The sequence below is a fragment of the Nerophis ophidion genome, linkage group LG17 (assembly GCF_033978795.1).
Source record: "Nerophis ophidion isolate RoL-2023_Sa linkage group LG17, RoL_Noph_v1.0, whole genome shotgun sequence".
Taxonomy (NCBI): domain Eukaryota; kingdom Metazoa; phylum Chordata; class Actinopteri; order Syngnathiformes; family Syngnathidae; genus Nerophis; species Nerophis ophidion.
This window is the reverse complement of record NC_084627.1, coordinates 45,924,401-45,935,786: the sequence shown is the minus strand read 5'-3', so window position 1 is coordinate 45,935,786 and position 11,386 is coordinate 45,924,401. Positions and strand designations below refer to the sequence as shown.

Here is an 11,386-nt window from a genome sequence, read left to right as displayed (position 1 = left end):
ATCCTCAAGCGCATAGTGCAAAGACTTTCAGAGCTCCAAATTATCCCAAGTACAGTACGCAGAGAGCTTCATGGGATGGGTTTCCATGGCTGATCTACTGCATCTAAGCCATAAATCACCAAGTCCAATGCAAAGCGTGGGATGCAGTGGTGTAAAGAACATCACCACTGGACTCTAGAGCAGTTCAGACGCCTTCTCTGGAGTGATGAATCACGCTTTTCCATCTGGCAATCTGATGGACCAGTCTGGGTTTGGAGGTCGCCAGGAGAACACTACATTTCGGACTGCGTTGTTTCGAGTGTAAAGTTTGGTGGAGGAGGAATTATGGTGTGGGTTTGTTTTTCAGGAGTTGGGCTTGACCCCTTAGTTCCAGTGAAAGAAACTTTCAATGGTCCAGTAAACCAAAACATGTTGGACAATTCCAGGAAAACGCTACATTTCGAACTGCTTTGTTTCGAGTGTAAAGTTTGGTGGAGGAGGAAATATGGTGTGGGTTTGTTTATCAGGAGTTGGGCTTGACCCCTTAGTTCCAGTGAAATGAACTTTCAATGGTCCAGTAAACCAAAACATGGTGTGGTAACAGTTTGGAGCAGGCTCCTTCCTCTCCCAACACGACTTTGCACCAATACACAAAGCAAGATCCATAAAGACATGGACAACGGAGTTTGGTGGTGGATGAACTTGACTGGCCTGCACAGAGTCCTGACCTGAACCCGATAAAACACCTCTGGGATGAATTACAACGGAGACTGAGAGTCAGGCCTTCTTGAACTCACCAACGCACTTTTGGAAGAATGGTGCAAAATACCTATAAACCCACTCCGCAGCCTTGAAGCTGTAATAGCTGCAAAAGGTCATATTGAACCCTATAGGTTAGGATTGGGATGGCACTTCAAGGTCATATGTGAGTCAAGGCAGGTGGCCAAATACTTTCGGTAATATAGTGAAGCGATGTTTATCACAGCTCGTCCAGAGAGTGGTGACTCTCGTCATGACTGTGCACCAGTGTTACAAATCAAGGTCTATAAAGATATGGACGACAGAGTCTGGTGTGGATGAACTTGACTGGCCTGCACAGAGTCCTGACCTGAACCCGATAGAACACTTCTGGGATGAATTAGAACGGAGACTGAGAGTCAGGCCTTCTTGACCAATGGTGCAAAATTCCTATAAACACACTCCTCAGCCTTGTGGACAGCCTTCCCAGAAGAGTTGAAGCTGTAATAGCTGCAAAAAGTCATATTGAAGCCTATTTGTTAGGAATGTTATGGCATTCAAGGTCATATGTGAGTCAAGGCAGGTGGCCAAACACTTTTGCCAAAATAATGTATGTGCTGTTTGAAATGGAAGTATTCAGACCAACAAAAGCAGCATTTTGATTAAAAATATGCAATATATTTCTATTCAAAATGTGTTCTTGGGAGTCTTTTGTTTTGATTCAAATGAAATACGTGCTAAGACGTATATAAATAATCCATGTCTGATTACCGCAATATTTTACTTTTGACACTGAATTTCCCAACATAACACGCGTTCTCTTCTTAAAGCGCTTCCTCTTTACAACAAAAAAGTGTATATTTGCTGGCAGCCAGTGAGAATTAATCAGAAAAAGGGGATAATACCCGGGGAAAATACCCTTCTTAGTCTGTCTTTCATTGTGAAGTCCATGTGCATGGCGGTGATTTTCCAGGAGAGAGAGGGAAAATAACATCATTGCACAACATGTGGGAGTCAGCAGCTGGCAGATACCCTGGAAAAAAAAACAAAAAAAACATAGTCATTAGGAATTTAAAAAGCCATGTGGGGACTAATTTTTTCATCTAAAAAGGCCGGGACACTTCAAGCGTGGAAGATGCTACTTAAGTAGTCGGCACGGAAGTGTTAAAATTGCTTTGACTGAGAACAAAGTGTGGAAATAATGAGCACCTGCAGCAGCAGACCTTTTTTCGTTAGCTGGAAATATTATCATGATGTGCCGAAGAAGAAAAGGTCTCCTGAAAGTACACTCAGGTGGAGTCGATCGCGGAACACGTTTTGACAAAGTGTTCACACCTGCGGACAGGAGGGTATGGATGTTGCACGCAGAGGCAATACTTGCCAACTTTGAGACCTCTGATTTCGGGTGGTGGAGGGTGTTGTGGGGTGGGGGCGTGGTCAGGGGTGGAGCAGGGGCGTGGTTAAGGGGGGAGGAGTATATAGCTAGAATTCACCATGTCAAGTATTTCATATATATAAGAAATACTTGACTTTCAGTGAATTCTAGCTATATATATATATATATATATATATATATACACACACACACACACACACACACACACACACACACACACACACACAGTGGGGCAAAAAAGTATTTAGTCAGCCACCGATTGTGCAAGTTCTCCCCACTTAAAATGATGACAGAGTTCTGTAATTTTCAGCATAGGTACACTTCAACTGTGAGAGACAGAATGTGGGAAAAAAAATCCAGGATTTCACTTTGTAGGAATTTTAAAGAATTTATTTGTAAATTATGGTGGAAAATTAGTATTTGGTCACTTCAAACAAGGAAGATCTCTGGCTCTCACAGACCTGTAACTTCTTCTTTAAGAAGCTCTTCTGTCCTCCACTCGTTACCTGTTTGAACTCGTTACCTGTATAAAAGACACCTGTCCACAGCCTCAAAGAGTCAGACTCCAAACTCCACTATGGCCAAGACCAAAGAGCTGTCGAAGGACACCAGGAAAAGAATTGTAGACCCGCACCAGACTGGGAAGCATGAATCTACAATAGGCAAGCAGCTTGGTGTGAAAAAAATCAACTGTGGAAGCAATTATCCACTGATAATCTCCCTCAATCATGAGAACGGTGAGTAACAATCCCAGAACCACACGGGGGGGACCTGGTGAATGACCTGCAGAGAGCTGGGACCAAAGTAACAAAGGTTACCATCAGTACGCCGACAGGGAATAAAATCCTGCAGTGCCAGACGTGCCCCCTGCTTAAGCCTGTGTATGTCCAGGCCCGTCTGAGGTTTGCCAGACAGCGCATGGATGATACAGCAGAGGATTGGGAGAATGTCATGTGGTCAGATGAAACCAAAATAGAACTTTTTGGTATAAACTCAACTCGTCGTATTTGGAGGAAGAAGAATACTGAGTTGCATCCCAAGAACACCATACCTACTGTGAAGCACGGGGGTGGGAACATCATGCTTTGGGGCTGTTTTTCTGCTAAGGGGACAGGACGATTGATCCGTGTTAAGGAAAGAATGAATGGGGCCATGTATCGTGAGATTTTGAGCCAAAACTCCCTTCCATCAGTGAGAGCTTTGAATGGTTGACCAAATACTCATTTTCCACCATAATTTACAAATAAATTCTTTAAAATTCCTACAATGTGGATTCCTGGATTTTTTTTTTCACATTCTGTCTCTCACAGTTGAAGTGTACCTATGATGAAAATTACAGACCTCTGTCATCATTTTAAGTGGGAGAACTTGCACAATCGGTAGCTGACTAAATACTTTTTTGCCCCACTGTATATAAGAGAAATACTTCAATTTCATTGTTCATTTATTTACACATAAACACACACATAACACTAATCTACTCATTGTTGAGCTAAGGGTTGAATTCTCCATCCTTGTTCTGTTCTCTGTCACTATTTTTCGAACCATGCTGAACACCCTCTCTGATGATGCATTGCTTTGTGGCACGCACAAAAGTGCTTTCATCAAATGCACTAGAGTCTGGAATCTTCCATCTCTCCCTAGCATGGCCCAAAACCGGTCAATCTTTGCCTCCTGGGGAAACACTTCACTGCCAAGCAATTGGTAGTCCACTACTTCTTCCCAGAACCTATCCAGGTCCAATCGCAGCTGCGGCTCGGAACTTACAAGCGTATTTCTTCATCTTACTCGTCGTGGCTGTATCTTCCTCGTTCTTCTGCACTCTCTAAAAGCCGTAGATGTTATTATCACATATCCATGTACAGTAGATGGCAGTATTGTCCTGTTTAAGAGTGTCACAACATTGCCGTTTACGGCAGACGAACTGCTTTACGGTAGACGGAAACGTGACTGCTGTTGTTGTGTGTTGTTACCGGGCTGGGAGGATGTTAATGAAACTGTCTAACAATAACTTGGAACTTACAAGCGTATTTCTTCATCTTACTCGTCGTGGCTGTATCTTCCTCGTTCTTCTGCACTCTCTAAAAGCCGTAGATGTTATTATCACATATCCATGTACAGTAGATGGCAGTATTGTCCTGTTTAAGAGTGTCACAACATTGCCGTTTACGGCAGACGAACTGCTTTACGGTAGACGGAAACGTGACTGCTGTTGTTGTGTGTTGTTACCGGGCTGGGAGGATGTTAATGAAACTGTCTAACAATAACTTGGAACTTACAAGCGTATTTCTTCATCTTACTCGTCGTGGCTGTATCTTCCTCGTTCTTCTGCACTCTCTAAAAGCCGTAGATGTTATTATCACATATCCATGTACAGTAGATGGCAGTATTGTCCTGTTTAAGAGTGTCACAACATTGCCGTTTACGGCAGACGAACTGCTTTACGGTAGACGGAAACGTGACTGCTGTTGTTGTGTGTTGTTACCGGGCTGGGAGGATGTTAATGAAACTGTCTAACAATAACTTGGAACTTACAAGCGTATTTCTTCATCTTACTCGTCGTGGCTGTATCTTCCTCGTTCTTCTGCACTCTCTAAAAGCCGTAGATGTTATTATCACATATCCATGTACAGTAGATGGCAGTATTGTCCTGTTTAAGAGTGTCACAACATTGCCGTTTACGGCAGACGAACTGCTTTACGGTAGACGGAAACGTGACTGCTGTTGTTGTGTGTTGTTACCGGGCTGGGAGGATGTTAATGAAACTGTCTAACAATAACTTGGAACTTACAAGCGTATTTCTTCATCTTACTCGTCGTGGCTGTATCTTCCTCGTTCTTCTGCACTCTCTAAAAGCCGTAGATGTTATTATCACATATCCATGTACAGTAGATGGCAGTATTGTCCTGTTTAAGAGTGTCACAACATTGCCGTTTACGGCAGACGAACTGCTTTACGGTAGACGGAAACGTGACTGCTGTTGTTGTGTGTTGTTACCGGGCTGGGAGGATGTTAATGAAACTGTCTAACAATAACTTGGAACTTACAAGCGTATTTCTTCATCTTACTCGTCGTGGCTGTATCTTCCTCGTTCTTCTGCACTCTCTAAAAGCCGTAGATGTTATTATCACATATCCATGTACAGTAGATGGCAGTATTGTCCTGTTTAAGAGTGTCACAACATTGCCGTTTACGGCAGACGAACTGCTTTACGGTAGACGGAAACGTGACTGCTGTTGTTGTGTGTTGCTACCGGGCTGGGAGGACGTTAATGAAACTGCCTAACAATAAACCCACATAAGAAACCAAAAACTCGCCCTCGATCATTCTAGTTATAACGTCATTGGGCAGACACGATGTTTATATTGTGGGAAAGCGGACGTGATAACAGGCTGTCGACGCGTCACTCAGGTCCACACGGAGCTGGAGGGGGCGTGGCCTCCAGCTCTGCCTGAATTTCGGGAGATCTTAGGGAGAAAATTTGTCCCGGCAGATTTTCGGGAGAGGCGCTGAATTTCGGGAGTCTCCCGGAAAATCCGGGGGGGGGTTGGCAAGTATGCGCCAGCCAAGGACACAGGCAGTTAAGTCCTTCTGTTGTTAGTTTTCCTGAACCAGAAACCCGAATCATAAGTCCAGTTATACAAAACCCAAAACCTGTGAAGTTGTCACGTTGTGTAAATGGTAAATAAAAAGAGAATACAATGATTTGCAAATCCTTTTCAACTTAAATTCAATTGAATAGACTGCAAATATATTTCATGTTCACACTGAGAAACTTCAGAATTTTTTTTTTTGTTTGCAAAAAAATCCTTAACTTCGAATTTAAAGGCAGCAACACATTGTAAAAAAAAGTTGTTACAATGGCATTTGTACCACTGTGTTGCATGGCTTTTCCTTTTAACAAAACTCAGTAAAGGTCTGGGAACAGTGACGACACAATTTTGAAGCTTTTCAGGTGGAATTCTTTCTGTTTCTATTCAGGTCTATTTTCACACAAGAAACCTGTAAGGCGCACTGTGGAGTTTTGAGAAAATAAAAGGATTTTAAGTGTGCCTTATAGTCCGAAAAATACGGTACAGTAACCCAGTGTTTTCTAACCTTTTTGAGGCAAGGCACATTGTGGAGAGGCAGACATGCTGGAGAACTACCCAAGATGGCGGCAAGGAGGCGGAGAATGCGGCGGAGCGTGCCGGGAGCGACGCCACCGCAATCTAATTCAGATGCATGGATCGCGCAAAGGCAGACAATCATGCACAACCCGAGGGCCCCTGGTTCAAATCCCACCTAGTACCAACCTCGTCACGTCCGTTGTGTCCTGAGCAAGACACTTCACCCTTGCTCCTGATGGGTGCTGGTTGGCGCCTTGCATGGCAGCTCCCTCCATCAGTGTGTGAATGTGTGTGTGAATGGGTAAATGTGGAAGTAGTGTCAAAGCGCTTTGAGTACCTTGAAGGTAGAAAAGCGCTATACAAGTACAACCCATTTATCATTTATCTTGTGGCCCGGATTTTGGACGCTGGCGGGCTGTATCTGGCCCGCGGGCTGCAGTTAGGGGAGCCCTAATTTACTTGATTGCTTTTTTTCCGTGTTGAGTGTTTTACTCCGTTTGCATGTTTTTGGTTGATTTCTTATATCCCCTGAAAAAACCTCAAGAAAAAAACAAGCGCGATATGATTTCTATTGAGAGAAGAATTTGACGTGGGATGATCTCCCTAACCTCTAATTTGCATTTTAAGCGTCGACTTTTAATGACACGACCTCCTTGAAGGAATGTAATCGGACAGCGCAAAAAGCCCGATGTCAACATTATGTCAACAAACGCAGCAGACCCGTGAATCCAAATGGTGCAAATAATTGAAATCAATCTGTGGTGATAACCTGTCAGACGGCGGCTTTTCTCCGCAGACCTGGAGGCAGACAAGAGCCGGAGCACGCTTCTTGTCAACACAAATTCACATTAAGTTACAAACCCCGTTTCTATACGAGTTGGGAAATTATGTAAGATGTAAATATAAACAGAATACAATGAATTGCAAATCATTTTCAACCCATATTCAGTTGAATATGCTACAAAGACAACATATTTGATGTTCAAACTCAAACATTTTCTTTTTGCAAATAAGCATTAACTTTAGAATTCGACACGTGACAAAGAAGTTGGAAAAGGTGGCAATAAATGCTGATAAAGTTGAGGAATGCTCATCAAACACTTATTTGGAACATTCGACAGGTGTGCAGGCTAATTGGGAACAGGTGGGTGCCATGATTGGGTATAAAAGCAGCTTCCCAAAAAAATGCTCAGTCTTTCACTAGCAAAGATGGGGCGAGGTACACCCCTTTGTCCACAACTGCGTGAGCAAATAGTCAAATAGTTTAAGAACAACGTTTCTCAAAGTGCAATTGCAAGAAATTTAGGGATTTCAACATCTACGGTCCATAATATCATCAAAAAGTTCAGAGAATCTGGAGAAATCACTCCACGCAAACCAACATTGAATGACCGGCACTGTATCAAAAACTGACATCAATCTCTAAAGGATATCACCACATGGGCTCAGGAACACTTCAGAAAACCACTGTCGCTAAATACAGTTCGTCGCTACATCTGTAAGTGCAAGTTAAAGCTCTACTATGCAAAGCGAAAGCCATTTATCAATCAATGTTTATTTGTATAGCCCCAAATCACAAATGTCTCAAAGGACTGCACAAATCATTACGACTACAACATCCTCGGAAGAACCCACAAAAGGGCAAGGAAAACTCACACCCAGTGGGCAGGGAGAATTCACATCCAGTGGGACGCCAGTGACAATGCTGACTATGAGAAACCTTGGAGAGGACCTCAGATGTGGGCAACCCCCCCCCTCTAGGGGACCGAAAGCAATGGATGTCGAGCGGGTCTAACATGATACTGTGAAAGTTCAATCCATAGTGGCTCCAACACAGCCGCGAGAGTTCAGTTCAAAGCGGATCCAAGACAGCAACGAGAGTCCTGTCCACAAGAAACCATCTCAAGCGGAGGCGGATCAGCAGCGTAGAGATGTCCCCAACCGATACAGGCGAGCGGTCCATCCTGGGTCCCGACGAGCGATCCATCCTGGGTCTCGACTCTGGACAGCCAGTACTTCATCCATGGTCATCGGACCCGACCCCCTCCACAAGGGAGGGGGGGGCATAGGAGAAAGAAAAGAAGCGGCAGATCAACTGGTCTAAAAAGGAGGTCTATTTAAAGGCTAGAGTATACAGATGAGTTTTAAGGTGAGACTTAAACGCTTCTACAATGCTTAAATGCATTGTAGAAGCATAAATACATAAAATAACATAAATACATAAATACTTAAATACATAAATACTTAAATACTTAAATACTTAAATGCTTCAACAACATCCAGAAACGCCGCCGGCTTCTCTGGGCCCGAGATCATCTAAGATGGACTGATGCAAAGTGGAAAAGTGTTACGTGGTCTCAACAGTCTAGATTGTATATTCAATATTCGACAACATGTCATTCGGACCAAAGGGGAAGCGAACCATTCAGACTGTTATCGACGCAAAGTTCAATCAGGGCCGGCTGGTGAATTTAGTTTTAGGTGGGGCTGAAAGTTTGTAAAACCAAACCCCTGTAAGATTGTCATCCTCCTCCCAGAAGATTTTTCCACACACAAATGAAGCATTCTGGTGCATTCTGACAGAATGATGAAGACAAAATAGAACATTTCATAGGTTTGCAGAGAAAAAAATACAATATGTTATTCAAGTATGACATTTTTAAATGTAATTAATTTCATTGACAAGCAATTCTATTTTGCTCATACTCTTGTTTGCTGGCGGCTACAATTTCAGTACTATTGAAGATCTTTGATCCTTCTCAACTCTGTGCTGATATTCTTTTCACAAAATACAACCAATAGTGCGTTAATGTTTAATCTTACCTGTGAAGAGTAATCACATCCATCCATCCATCTTCCTCCGCTTATCCGAGGTCGGGTCGCGGGGGCAGCAGCCTAAGCAGGGAAGCCCAGACTTCCCTATCTCCAGCCAATGGTACGTTAATGTTAAATATTACTTGTGAAGTCATCCCCCGATTCCTATTTTTAAAAGTCCGCAGATTTGAGCAGGAAAACTCTGAAATCCAGCCCGGCATCTTTTGTTTTCTATCTGTCAACTGTCAGTTTAGCATCTTTGTTTTTTACCTGTCGACTGTCAGTTTAGCGTCTTTGTTTTCTACCTATCAATTTAGCATCTTTGTTTTCTACCTGTCGACAGTCAGTTTAGCATCTTTGTTTTCTACCTGTCGACAGTCAGTTTAGCATCTTTGTTTTCTACCTGTCAACTGTCAGTTTAGCATCTTTGTTTTCTACCCATCAATTTAGCATATTTGTTTTCTACCTGTCGACTGTCAATTCAGCATCTTTGTTTTCTACCTGTCGACTGTCAGTTCAGCATCTTTGTTTTCGACCTGTTGACTGTCAGTTTAGCATCTTTGTTTTCTACCTGTCGACTGTCAGTTTAGCATCTTTGTTTTCTACCTATCAACTTAGCATCTTTGTTTTCTACCTGTGGACTGTCAGTTTAGCATCTTGGTTTTCTACCTGTCAACTGTCAGTTCAGCATCTTTGTTTTCTACCTATCAACTTAGCATCTTTGTTTTCTACCTGTCGACTGTCAGTTTTGCATATTTGTTTTCTACCTGTCAACTGTCAGTTTAGCAACTTTGTTTTCTACTTTTGGACTGTCAGTTTAGCATCTTTGTTTTCGACCTGTCGACTGTCAGTTTAGCATCTTTGTTTTCTACCTGTCGACTGTCAGTTTAGCATCTTTGTTTTCTACCTGTGGACTGTCAGTTTAGCATCTTTGTTTTCTACCTGTCGACTGTCAGTTTAGCATCTTTGTTTTCTACCTGACGACTGTCAGTTTAGCATCTTTGTTTTCGACCTGTCGACTGTCAGTTTAGCATCTTTGTTTTCGACCTGTCGACTGTCAGTTTAGCATCTTTGTTTTCTACCTGTCGACTGTCAGTTTTGCATCTTTGTTTTCTACCTGTGGACTGTCAATTTAGCATCTTTGTTTTCTTCCTGTCGACTGTCAGTTTAGCATCTTTGTTTTCTACCTGTCGACTGTCAGTTTAGCATCTTTGTTTTTGACCTGTTGACTGTCAGTTTAGAGTCTTTATTTTCTACCTTTGGACTGTCAGTTTAGCATCTTTGTTTTCGACCTATGGACTGTCAGTTTAGCATCTTTGTTTTCTACCTGTCGACTGTCAGTTTAGCATCTTGGTTTTCTACCTGTCGACTGTCAGTTTTGCATCTTTGTTTTCTACCTGTCGACTGTCAGTTTAGCATCTTTGTTTTCTACCTGTCGACTGTCAGTTTAGCATCTTTGTTTTCTACCTGTCAACTGTCAGTTTTGCATTTTTGTTTTCTACCTGTCGACTGTCAGTTTTGCATCTTTGTTTTCTACCTGTCAACTGTCAGTTTAGCATATATGTTTTCTACCTGTCGACTTAAAGTTTTGCATCTTTGTTTTCTACCTTTGGACTGTCAGTTTAGCATCTTTGTTTTCGACCTGTCGACTGTCAGTTTAGCATCTTTATTTTCTACCTGTCGACTGTCAGTTTAGCATCTTTGTTTTCTACCTGTGGACTGTCAGTTTAGCATCTTTGTTTTCTACCTGTCGACTGTCAGTCTAGCATCTTTGTTTTCTACCTGTCGACTGTCAGTTTAGCATCTTTGTTTTCTTCCTGTCGACTGTCAGTCTAGCATCTTTGTTTTCTACCTGTCGACTGTCAGTTTAGCATCTTTGTTTTCTTCCTGTCGACTGTCAGTTTAGCATCTTTGTTTTCAACCTGTCGAATGGCAATTTAGCATCTTTGTTTTCTACCTGTCGACTGTCGGTTTAGCATCTTTGTTTTCTACCTGTCAACTATCAGTTTAGCATCTTTGTTTTCTACCTGTCCACTGTCAGTTTAGCATCTTTGTTTTCAACCTGTCGACTGGCAGTTTAGCATCTTTGTTTTCTACCTGTGGACTGTCAGTTTGGCATCTTTGTTTTCTACCTGTGGACTGTCAGTTTAGCATCTTTGTTTTCTACCTGTGGACTGTCAGTTTAGCATCTTTGTTTTCTACCTGTGGACTGTCAGTTTAGCATCTTTGTTTTCTACCTGTCGACTGTCAGTTTAGCATCTTTGTTTTCTACCTGTCGACTGTCAGTTTAGCATCTTTGTTTTCTACCTGTCTACTGTCAGTTTAGCATCTTTGTTTTCTACCTGTCGAC

The 11,386-nt window shown here is 42.4% G+C and overlaps 1 long non-coding RNA gene across 1 annotated transcript; it reads right to left on the bottom strand.

Annotated features, from left to right (window-relative positions):
* Positions 1-1,481: 1,481 nt before the first annotated feature.
* On the bottom strand, positions 1,482-2,086 carry LOC133536625 (uncharacterized). Its single transcript, XR_009802512.1, has 2 exons — positions 1,927-2,086; positions 1,482-1,750 (listed from the first exon to the last, which is right to left on the bottom strand). It is a non-coding gene; the product is annotated as an uncharacterized LOC133536625 (long non-coding RNA).
* Positions 2,087-11,386: the final 9,300 nt, after the last annotated feature.